General features: G+C 46.6%; 1 pseudogene; it reads left to right on the top strand.

Annotated features, from left to right (window-relative positions):
* The first annotated feature begins 7,903 nt into the window (after positions 1 to 7,903).
* On the top strand, positions 7,904 to 10,190 carry LOC127193623 (CCAAT/enhancer-binding protein gamma-like; annotated as a pseudogene).
* The last annotated feature ends 1,198 nt before the right edge of the window (positions 10,191 to 11,388 follow it).

Raw genomic sequence — 11,388 nt, forward strand, 5'->3', positions numbered from 1 at the left:
AGCTGGCTGTGGCCCCTTTCAGATCTTCACCTCTATTAATAATTACAGGCTATGGAAGTGCAGTTATAAGTGGGGGAAATGGATGGTCGGCTAGTGTACTGAAAGGAAAATGATGTAGTGGGCTATTCTAAGATTCACAAACCACCTTAAGAACCAGCTTGGGCAAATGGATTCTGTTTCATTTCATCGTGTCTGGACCCTCCCTGCACCTCGTCCCCTCTCTTTCTCAGCTCAAAAACTCAGTTAATACTAGACAATTCATTTATTTGGGGATATGTTGCTTTGCTTCATATTTTAAACTACGGATTTTACCTAAAGTGAGGCATGCCTACTTAGCCTACTTCGGGTTCTCACGCCTTTTATTTTGTCTATTATTCTTGGTGTGTTTGTGTGTGTGTGGTGGTATGTGTTTGTACATGTACGTGTTTATATGTGTGTGCATATGTGCATGTATGGTGTCTTCCTCAATTACTCTTTATTCTCTCTTGCTCCCCTGGAGTTCACCCATTCAGCTAGACTGGCTGGCCAGTGAGCAGGGATGCTCCTGCCTCTGCATCACCCAATCCCAAGCATTGAGGTTATGGTCACCACATTCAGCTTTTCTGTGGGTGTTGCAGAATCTCAACATGGGTCCTCACGTTTATACAGCAAGCTCTTTACCCACTGAGTCATCCCCTTGGCCCATCAGTGCCCTTATGTCTCCCATCTGCTTGCCCCATGCGTCATCTGCTGCTTGTTTGCTCAGGCAGAGCTGAGCTTACATAGAGTAACAGTCTGTTTAGCAATCTTAGCAATCCTAGAGACCTGGGAGGGTCACTTTCTCCACCCCCTAGTCCTGCTTTAGGGATTTGGGATAGACACACTCAGATCATATTAGTTAATCGCACGTTGCCTGTTCTCTGTGGAAAAGAACCAAGTATAGACTCCCTAGTCTATTTGTCACTTCACATTTTGTCAGGAGAGGTGGCTGAGGACAGCTGTGTGGGGAGGGAGCACAGCACTGCAGTGCGGGGAGGCAGTGGAACCCCACTTCTCTGGGTTTACCCCAGTGCATTCCTTCTATCCAGAGAAGGTTGTGCACCGTATACCATGGCCACTTTGGCTATTCAGAAACTCACCACATATTCAGTGCTGCAAGAGTCCTAAGTAAAGAATTCTGTGTTGGGGTGGGGGGGGGGGGAGAATTCTGTGTGGTATTGTAAAGTCTAGCTTTCTCTGAACTAGTTGAAAATGAAGAAGCCTATACTTTGAGGAAAACTCTTAAAGGTACCGGAATATCTTGTCCTGTGTAGTTGCGGGTGTGCTGGACTAGCTTGCCTGTCAAGTCTGGCATGTTTGTGTAAATAGCATTTTATCAGCGTGCAGCTTCGTCCATTGACTTATCTGCTGGAAGTGGGAAAGCGCACCAGCCCCACGTGTCCCACAGTGCCTTAAATACTTACCATTTGAGTAACTATACAAGTATACCGCTCCTGACAATTATCACCACCCAGATTCATGAACACAATTGAAAGTAGCTTCACCTACCAGAAAAGCAGTCGTCAGGACACTCTGATCCTGATGTCAGTTCTGTGTTTTCTTTTTGACACTGTTTTGATAGGATGCGTGCGTGCATGTGTGCGTGTGCGCGCACGTGCACACACACACACACACACACACACACACACGAGACAAGAAAAAACCCTTAAAATTTGATGATAATGCATTTAGTTATTTCTTTGCTTATTTTTGAAATAGGCTCTATATGGCCCAGACTGGCCAGGAACTCGGCATCCCCCTGCCTCAGCTGCAGCTTCCTGAGGGTTAGGCTTACAGGCAGCAGCCACACCTGCTCATTTGGTTATTACTTTGACAGACCTTCTAATTTATCAAGTAGTGTGTTTGGGGGTTTTTATTTCCGCTGATCTTGTCATTATTGCTGCCACAGGGAGCTTCAAACAGATACAGGAGCTAGGGGATTAGGTTAAGGCAAAATTATTGGTGTGATTCAGAGACATTTCTTACTTGTACCCCCTGGGATTTTTTTCTGGCACTTTTTGAAAGTTTGAAAATATTTAAACCTATAGAAAAGCAGAAAGATCAGTGTATAGCCATGTCTCTGGGGAGGACCCTGGGGGTTGTGTCGGGCCCCCTGTCATAATCCAGGGTTATCTTCCAGCTTAAGCCCACTAATACCTGCAGCCTGCAGTGTCAGAGCTGCCAGTCAAGGCTGGCACAGACTGCCCCAACACAGATCCTTTCTTCTGCACTATGAATATTTATGTAGCTTACCTTAATTTTGGCTGTATGAAAAGATTCCTAGAGGGGCTGGGGACTTAGCTCAGCGGTATTATTGCCCTTGCCTAGTATGGGCATGCCTTGGTTCACTCCTCAGACAGACAGACAGATACACACACACACACACACACACACACACACACACACACACACCCTTAGGAAAGGTGCAGGTAGAGAAGCACCCCCTAAAATTTTCACTTATTTATCAATATCCAAGACTGGAGAACCTCTCACACCTATGACTTACAATGCATGTGTTCATTAATACATTATTACAAAGCTCTCATTCTTACTCTGCCTGTCCTTTCTCAAATAACTCCCTCCAGTCTGGCACACACTTTGCATAGTTCAAGCAGTACTTCCGTGAGCATTTCGCACTGGTGCTTAAGCACAGGTCATCTTGCGAAATTTTCTTTAACCGTATTAAAAGCCAGTGTTCCTTTCCAGCCCAGGACTTCTGAGAACTGTCTGCCTGCATCATTTGGTCTGGGAGGTTAGGTCTGAGATGATCTGGGTTGTGCTTATTGGTGAAGGGATGACAAAGCGGTGAAATGAAATAGCTAAACTAGCACGGGGCTCAACATGGACCACAGAGCAGTGGTTCCCAGTTAGCACCCCGCCCCCCCATCTCCCAGCTTCAACTCATATTATCTCCTTCATTTTCACTTTCCTGCCCCCATTCAGGTTCAATCCCTATTGGGGGCATGGCTCCATTAGATTCAGTTCACAAGATTTTACATCCCCCCCCCCCCGTGTGTGTGTACACATTTGCTCACATGTATGTGTGTGTATATTCACAACTCCTGGGAGAATGGACAGAATTTCTCTAGCATGCTATATATTGAGCCCCATGATAGATATTTTGACAGCAACCCTGTGGGGGAACAAGTTATATACATTTTGAGTAAAGAAAAGCAGAAGAGAAAGGTGAACCCCCAAGTCTGCTTCTCCATCCCTGTGGGTGATCATTTATTCCACGAAGTCCCTAAGTGGTTTAGGCCAGTTCTTTGGATGTCTTTCTCCTTTCATTAGGTGGTGGGATTGGCCACGGCAGGCATTCATATATTTGGGGTGTTTATTTGCACAGCCTACCATGTGTGAGGTGCACGGGATGCAGGATGCAGGGATCCTGTCTGGACCTCAGGGAGCTTTAGTCTAGAAAGTGAGCAGGCATGGATGAGACACTAGGAAACACAGTTACATCCATGTGGCATGCTAGGCCTAAGGGTAGCCTCTAGCTCTGGTGCTCCGGGAGGGGAGGGCTTCTTGGAAGAGGTTTTCTGTCAGCTGGAATTGAGAGTCTGATGAGACAGCGCCCCTCACAGGTGGCTACCACCCTTTACATAAGAGTCCATGCTTGTGTCTGCTCCCCTAAAGCTCAGTTGAGCGTACCAAAGTCTGTTGCCAGAGACTCTTCAGGACAGAGATATATTCTGTGATGAATCATTAAATCCCCAAAGGAATATTAGCAAGTGGTTTGCATATTTTTAATCACAATTTCCTTATTTGAAGAGCTTATGTTCCATAATAAAGCATGTCCATCATCTCTCATGTAAAAGTGAAGAAGAACTTGAGACATGATGCTATGTCTGTCCTTAGGTTAGAGATTTTCCTCCGGAAAAGGATTCAAGAGGAGTGGAGAGCATCCCTGCTGGAGAGAAGCAGAGGAAACATTTCACAATTACTGTAAGACTGCATACACATCCTTACCTTTCATTTAGTTGACACGGTGTAATCACACGTGTTTTCCAGAAGTTCAGCGTGATATTCACATACACATGTGCAATGCACAACGATTGAATCAGGCTAATCGACACTTGGGCATTTATTGTTTCTTTTGTGAAAATAGCCACCGTATGCTGTGATTTCTGCGTGTTGCTTACTGCTAAGCCCTGCCTCCCCTTGTACACCTCTGTGGTCCTGGGGAGAGGCCCGCGCACTGCTTCGGACCTGAAGTCACAGATCTGGCTGTTAGAGGAGGTACTGTGAGCTTGGTAGGCTGGGAGCCTCTCCGGCAGGTGCAGAGGTATCGGTGTTCTTAAACATTCGTGCATGGGCTGTTCAGAACCCACCAGATAGCTGCCTCACAAGGGAAGCCCGGACTGTCACCACCACTTTACCTTGGGCACCTATTTGGTCACCCAGGAATTCTACATAGGATGAGAAATGCCCCAAGCTCCAGAGTACTGCTTCTATAGACAGAGCCAGGATCTTCCCCTCCCCTCCCCTCCCCTCCCTTCCAGAGCCAGGATCCTCCTCTCCCCTCCTCTCCCCTCCCCTCCCCTCCCCTCCCCTCCTCTCCTCTCCCCTCCCCTCCCTTCCAGAGCCAGGATCCTCCTCTCCCCTCTCCTCCCCTCCCCTCCCCTCCCCTCCCCTCCCTTCCAGAGCCAGGATCCTCCTCCCCTCCTCTCCCTACCCCTCCCCTCCCTTCCCGTCCCCTCCAGAGCCAGGATCCTCCCTTCCCATCCCTCTCCAGAGCCAGGATCCTCCCTTCCCCTCCCCTCCCCTCCCTTTCCCACCTCTCCTTATGCCCCTCCCCCACCTCTTTGAGGCCACTGATGTCTAGACCCTTAGCCAGGGTCACTGGCTGGTTTCATGTGTCCGTGGTCACTGGCTCCTTGTTGAGCCCTTTGTTCAGGGCAGGGAGTCCCTGAGGCTGTCCAAGTGCGTTACTGGCTGACAGAGGAGCCTGTGTTCCCGCCTCACTCTCCCTGCTTCCCTTGCTGTGAATGAACAGGGCATAGGCAGGGAGCGGCCATGTGTGGGGAGAAAGATGCAGTCTTCAGGGGAGAGCCTTCTGGTCACAGGAGTAGGTAATGGTGGCTGATGCCAGCTTGCCAAGAGAAGGAGATGCGCGGGCCAGCCTAGTGTTTGGCATTGGCCCAGAGCTGACCAAGCTGCTCTCCAAGTCAGTGCCAAGACGAACGACTGAATTAAGAAAAACTATAAATATCATTGGAAAACTATGACGAGAGGGAAATAATCTTTAAAAGATGGTGTTTGTGACAGAATCTTACTAGAGATCTTGGAACTTGCTCGGCAGTCCTTGGCTGGCCTCTAACAGAAGTCTTCCCGTCCCTGCATTTGGCATGCTGGGATTACAGCGTGGGCCTCTGAACAGCCCCATCTGGGGAAACAACTTTGAGCCTGTCTCAAACTTTGAACTTTTTAAAAAATTTACTTTTATAAAAATGGACATTGTTGTTGTTGTTGGTTTTTGTTTGTTTGTTTGTTTGTTTGTTTTCCTTTATTAGAAGTAAGTGCCTGGCTGTTTTCTATGTCACCTAAACCTACTTTAGGCTTTGAGTAAAAGTGCTAATGTATGTTGACTGAGATCCAAGTGGGTTCTTTGCTTATTTGTTTTTCAGAGAAGTGAAAGGAAGCAAGGCCCATTCGTTTAATGAGCATGTACTTGCTAAACAGCCTGTCCTGTTCTCTTTGTGTTTAGACCAGGTAGGCTATCTCTGGGGTCTGGAGCTCTCTCCCCTGTAAGTCATTTGCTTTTGTCTTTTTTGTAGTGTTGGGGTTGTAACCCAGAGCCTTGCACATGCCAGGCAAACACTTTCTCACGGAGCCATGTCCCCAGCAGTTTTTCTGATTTTGAAAAACCATAAACACAGGTTATGCTTTGCAGAACTCTTTGTGAGGTATTAGCACGAGGCTGTTCACTGGGAAATACCTCTGCTCTCTGTCTTTTTCAACAGGCTACTCTGTCTTACATGATGTCAGACCAGTCATTAAAAAATAGTTGGTTTTCCAGGTATAGTGGCACATGCCTATGATCCTGTCATTCAGGAGGCCAAAGCAGGAGGGACACCAGTTCAAGGCTAGTCTAATCCATATAGCAAGGCTCTGCCTCAAACAAGGAAACATTTTTATTTCACATCCCAGTGATTTTTTAGAATGTCAGTCCTAGTGGTTAACATAGAGACTTATAATTATGATATTTAGTAATGACATTCAATAATAAAAGTAACAGTACTTAGTATCAAGTTAGAATGATTTTTCTGAAAATGCATAAATGTACTTATGCTGAATTATTTCCCGAACAAATGAGGAATTTTTTTTATAGGAATTATATTATTGGATACTTTCTTTGGCATATCAGTAGATATTGTGTGTGTGTGTGTGTGTGTGTGTGTGTGTGTGTGTGTGTGTGTGTGTGTGTGTGTGTTCCATTGGCTTTTTTTTTTTTTTTTTTTTTTTAAGCATTCGCTTTACATCATTGAAGAAGCTTGACCTCTGCACATCTCTCACCTCGCAGAGTCACACTACTTTAAGGAAAGTATGGAATGGTTGCTGGCTCTGACAGGAAAACCCAAGAAAGAAGCCAGCTTTAGTTGGGAGTCAGGTGTCCCCTTGGTTTGGACTCACTCTTCAATGCACTGGATGACCTGAAGGATGGCCACCAGCAGCTCTGGCGGCTTCGGCCGCTTCTTCTCCTCCCAGTCTTTCACCAGGCATTGAACCCAGGACTAGACAAACACTCTATACCAAATGGTAGCATGCCCAGCCTACCTTTTACTTAGTGAAAAGGTCGAACTAAGTTACCAAGGCTGACCTGGAACTCAGTCTTTAGCCAGGTTGGCTTTAAATGGTCTGTTGTAATCCTATCTTGGTGTCCCGAGTGGCTGGGATTGCCGGCCTGTGCCAGCTTTTGTTGGGGAGCCAGGCTGGGTTTGGCTCCTTCTGCTATGGTACATGGAATGCTGATTTTCCTGAAGGGCAAGAGCTTATCTGGTAGGTGCCTGAGCATTAAGCACAGGGAGACTAGGTATACAGTGTTGTGTCTCTGAAGGTAGGATTTGCCCATGTTTGTGCGACAGAGAAGCAGGCTGGCTGAAAGCCTGGGGAGAGATAGTTGGAGATGCAATGGTCAGGAGCCTGGGTAATCTAATCTCTCTACCTCAGGGCACATGTTCATGAGACGGGCATGTGGGCTTCATGAGATGAGGCTAGAGTGTGAGCTCTCTGGCATCAGGAGGTCACCCCTTGCAGCACCTGCAGAGGGCTAAATGAAGAATAAGTGGTTTCCACAAAAGAGGCCTTCAAGTGTCTGAAAAGTAACCTAGGCAACCATTATCACTGGGACCCACTTGTCAGGAGTGTGAGCCAGAGTGCTGCTGGTGGGTGACTGATAATTAGAACTCAGCTGCCTGACCTCCCAAATTAGAGACTTAACTGCAGCTCAAAGCAAATAGCTAGAAGTGGCTGGAGCAAGGAGGGTTATTTATGTTTCTTTGGCAGAAGAAAGGAAGGGAAAGAAAGAAAGACAAAGGTCCCCTTTATTTCTGCTATGAAGTTAAAGTTAAGTCTTAAGGAAGGAAATCCTTTAGTCTAGCTCCCATGCACTTTGCTGTGGGTGGAGGAGAGGGTTGGGTAGGGCAGGCTGGTGGAGAGAGAGAGAATCCCCAAATGAGAGGGGTAAAGCCAGCAGTGGTGACACACGTCCCCTTGGAGGCAGAGGTGATCCTGCATCCATGCTACCTGCAGCCCTGTCTCAGTGAGAGCAGCAGGCTGAAAGACTGGCATACGAAGGACAGGGCCAGCGGTGTCGGCAGCTTGTGTCCTCCAAGTACTGGGCTTCTCAAAGCAACAGAGTTAAGCACTCAGATAGTCTGGCAGGATGAAGGTAGGGTTTGTAGGTGGGGGACAGGCAGCCCCGTGCTATCTCAGGTGAAGACTGGGACCTCAAAGCGTTTCCTCAGAGCTTTGTAAGCCACAGAATGGGATTCACGGAGATGCATTCAGGCTGTCCTGTGACAGTGTCTGGCTCTTGGAAGGACACTGGGTAGAAGGGTTCCTGGTGAGCAGGTAACGGTGCTCCTGGATCACATGGTAGTTGAACATATGGGTAGAAATACGTCTTGTGTTACACAACACCCAAGAACATACCACATGCGTGCGGTGGTCCATGATGGGGTGTTGCCTAGTGATGTTGTGGCCATCTTAGTTTGCATAAGTGTGCTGTGCCATGTTTGTGAAATGACAACTATGGCCCCAGGTTGCAGCTGAAAGGGAGTATCCTGGATGAATAGCACGTGGCTCTCTCAGTGAAGGGTGTGACATTCTTTATGAGTTCACACCCTGCTTAAGTGTAGCCGGAAGCCCTTCATTGCCATGAGCACCTTCCCCGACTCGAGGTTCTTGTTTTGTTTTGTTGGTTTTTCGACACAGGGTTTCTCTGTGTAGCCTTGGCTGTCCTGGACTCCCTTTGTACACCAGGCTGGCCTCGAACTCACAGCGATCCACCTGCCTCTGCCTCCCGAGTGCTGGGATTAAAGGCGTGCGCCACCATGCTCAGCCCGACTCGAGGTTCTTAACCGTGTACTGAGCGAGGTTTGGCTGTGGATCCGCCAAGCAGGCATTATCAGCTGCGGGAGGCAGCTGCAGCATTGGTCAGTTGCTTTTTGTGTCACCTGTGGCTTCTGTACTGCATTGTCTTCACTTCTCACTTCCTAAAGAGAGAGAGCTACCTGAGTCTGGAAGATCCATCTTGGAGCCTCATGATGCTGTCAGAGGGGAGGGTGGAGAATACAAACCAGTTGCTGCTATGTTGGATTTGATCATAATTAACTATTTCCACAGCCCCTAGGAGGCTGAGCAGTAACCACCCAGGGATGGGCGGGGAGATGGAGGGGTTTCTGTGTGGGAGACCCAGATGGACTCAGTCCGGTTAGTGCTCTTTTGCCTAGAGTTTTAACCTCATTGGGTATTTGGCCAAAGCCCCCTTGTTAGATTAGCAAACCTAATTAGTTCCCTTCAGTGTGTGTTGAGCTAGCCTTAAAATCAGTTACCCAGGCGGAGGCTGCCAGTTTCGTAACCTTCACTCCTCCTCACGGACTCGCCGGCTGTGAGGCCTGGGTCGGTCGGGGCTGCACAGCACAGGGCCGCTAGGAGTGGAGGCCGACAAGGGAGTGGGCAGGCCGGCAGGAGGCCCAGGTACCTGTGGAGATATTTGGCAGTTGAGTGTGGCCCCTGCTCATCACATGGCTCTGCTTGATTTCCACCTGTTTTGTGTTGGCAAAGGAACGTGCCCAAACGAACAAGCTGTCGCAGCCAGCCACTACTCCAGGGGTGGACGGAGTAAGTGTCAGCCATTCTCAGGCACATGCCAGCAGCCTACAGCAGGTTCCTCACCTGGTGCCCACCAGGCCTGGGGGAGGAGGCAAAGCTGTGCCTTCAAGCAAGCAAAGCAAAAAAGAGCTCACCCATGGATCGAAATAGTGACGAATATCGCCAGTGCAGGGAGCGGAACAGTATGGCCGTGTAAAGGAGCCGGTTAAAAAGCAAGCAGGAAGCTCAAGGTACACTGCAAAGAGTGAACCAGCTCAAAGAAGGGAATAAACGGTTGGAGGCCAAAATTCAGTTGCTGGCAAAGGAATTAAGTGTACGGAGTGATTTGTTTCTTGAGCGCACACACAACCTCGCAGACAACGTGCAGCCCATCGGCGCTGAAAGTACCACGGCATGAGCCCAGGGCAGTAGATCTCCTCCCAGAATTCCACAGCTCTGCGACTTGAACATGAGAGGTGTGACCACCCTGCACCCTTGGCTCAGTGGCGGGACTTGGGTTTGTTCTTTGGAGGTTATTTTCTGGGCTCAGCGCTGAGCAGCTGATTAGCCATGTAATTTATCTGGTCTTAAATGATAATGGATTTTTTGAAGCACTAAAAGAAAACTTAGGGTTTATGGTTAAAACAAAAGTTCAGGACTTTAATATTCTTAATAAATCCCGACTTTCCCAGAAATGCTTCTTTTGTAGGAATGGGAAAATGGAAGGTCATATAGAAGGTTCTGGGTTTTAATGAGACAATGCCTTGGGTTAAGAAAAGCTGAACTGAACCAGGTGTGATGGTGCACACCTGTGATCCCTGCACTCAGGGAGGCAGAGGCAGAGGCAGGTGGATCTATGTGAGTTAGGCCAGCCTGGTCTACAAAGTGAGTCCAGGACATCCAAGGCTATACAGAGAAACCCTGTTTCAAAAAAAAAAAAAAAAAAAAAAAAAAAAAAAGCGGGGGTGGGGTGGGGGGTAGGAGCAAGCTGAATTCCATCTGTGCTCCTTGATTTGTGATTTTATTCTAAATTGTGCACTGTAAATTCTAGGGCTACAGAAACCAATCATAATAATTTGGCCTCATTGTATATATAGTATAAATCTGTCTTACCTTAATTGGCATTGTTTTTTTCCCCCAACAAGTACACATTTTTTACTGTTATTTTCATGCTTATTGTAGCACTATTCAAAATAACAAGAAAATTAAATCAACTCAGACTTTACAGAATAAAATATATTGAATAGTCACACAATTTAATGTTATTCAGCCATAATAAACTAAATTATTGCATTGCAGCAAGATGGATAGAAGTGGAGGTCACCAAATTATCTGGAAAAAAATAAATATGGTAAGATAAATAAGTACCCACACAGACTCAATCTTCTTTGAAAACTAGAAAAGCAAGCTCTTTAAAGAAAGGAATAGAATTGTAGGCACTAGACATGGAGATGATCAGGGATTGGGACGTAAATCTCAATGAAAGACACCAAAACATTGAGAATGGTAACATCAGTTCAGTTAAACAAGTACACATTAAAAAAAAAAAAAAAAAATTGACCTTAGGTGAAGTAAAGAAATCCCATCAGGTCAGGTCAAAGAGGTGATTAAAAATACAAATTGCATTTAGGAAGGAAAGAAGTGCTTTTGTGTTTTCCCCTTGTTTGTTTTAAAGGGCATAGAGAGTGAGATTGGACTTGGGGTCCTTCTGCTTATTGAATGAGCATTATCTGTGTCTGCAAACCAGCATCTACTGTATACTGACAGTTTCTGAGGATGGAGGAAAAGGTAGCATTTGGTTTGGGGGAGAAACCATTTTTTTTTTTTTTTTTTTTTTTTGACAGCCAAAGTTAGTAAATAAAATATCTTGGCTTGATGATACAGACCATGATTTAGAATACTAACTCATTTGGTTTCACCCATGATCAGAGTAACTGCCAACTGAGCCATGATTTTTAAAGGTAAGGTTTTCGGTGTGTTCAAGAGGCATGTTTTGGTATTTGACCTCAACTAAATGATTATTAGAAAAATGTACCAACTTTGTGCCATCTCTCA

This window comes from Acomys russatus, chromosome 9 (genome assembly GCF_903995435.1).
Source record: "Acomys russatus chromosome 9, mAcoRus1.1, whole genome shotgun sequence".
NCBI classification, from domain to species: Eukaryota; Metazoa; Chordata; class Mammalia; order Rodentia; family Muridae; genus Acomys; species Acomys russatus.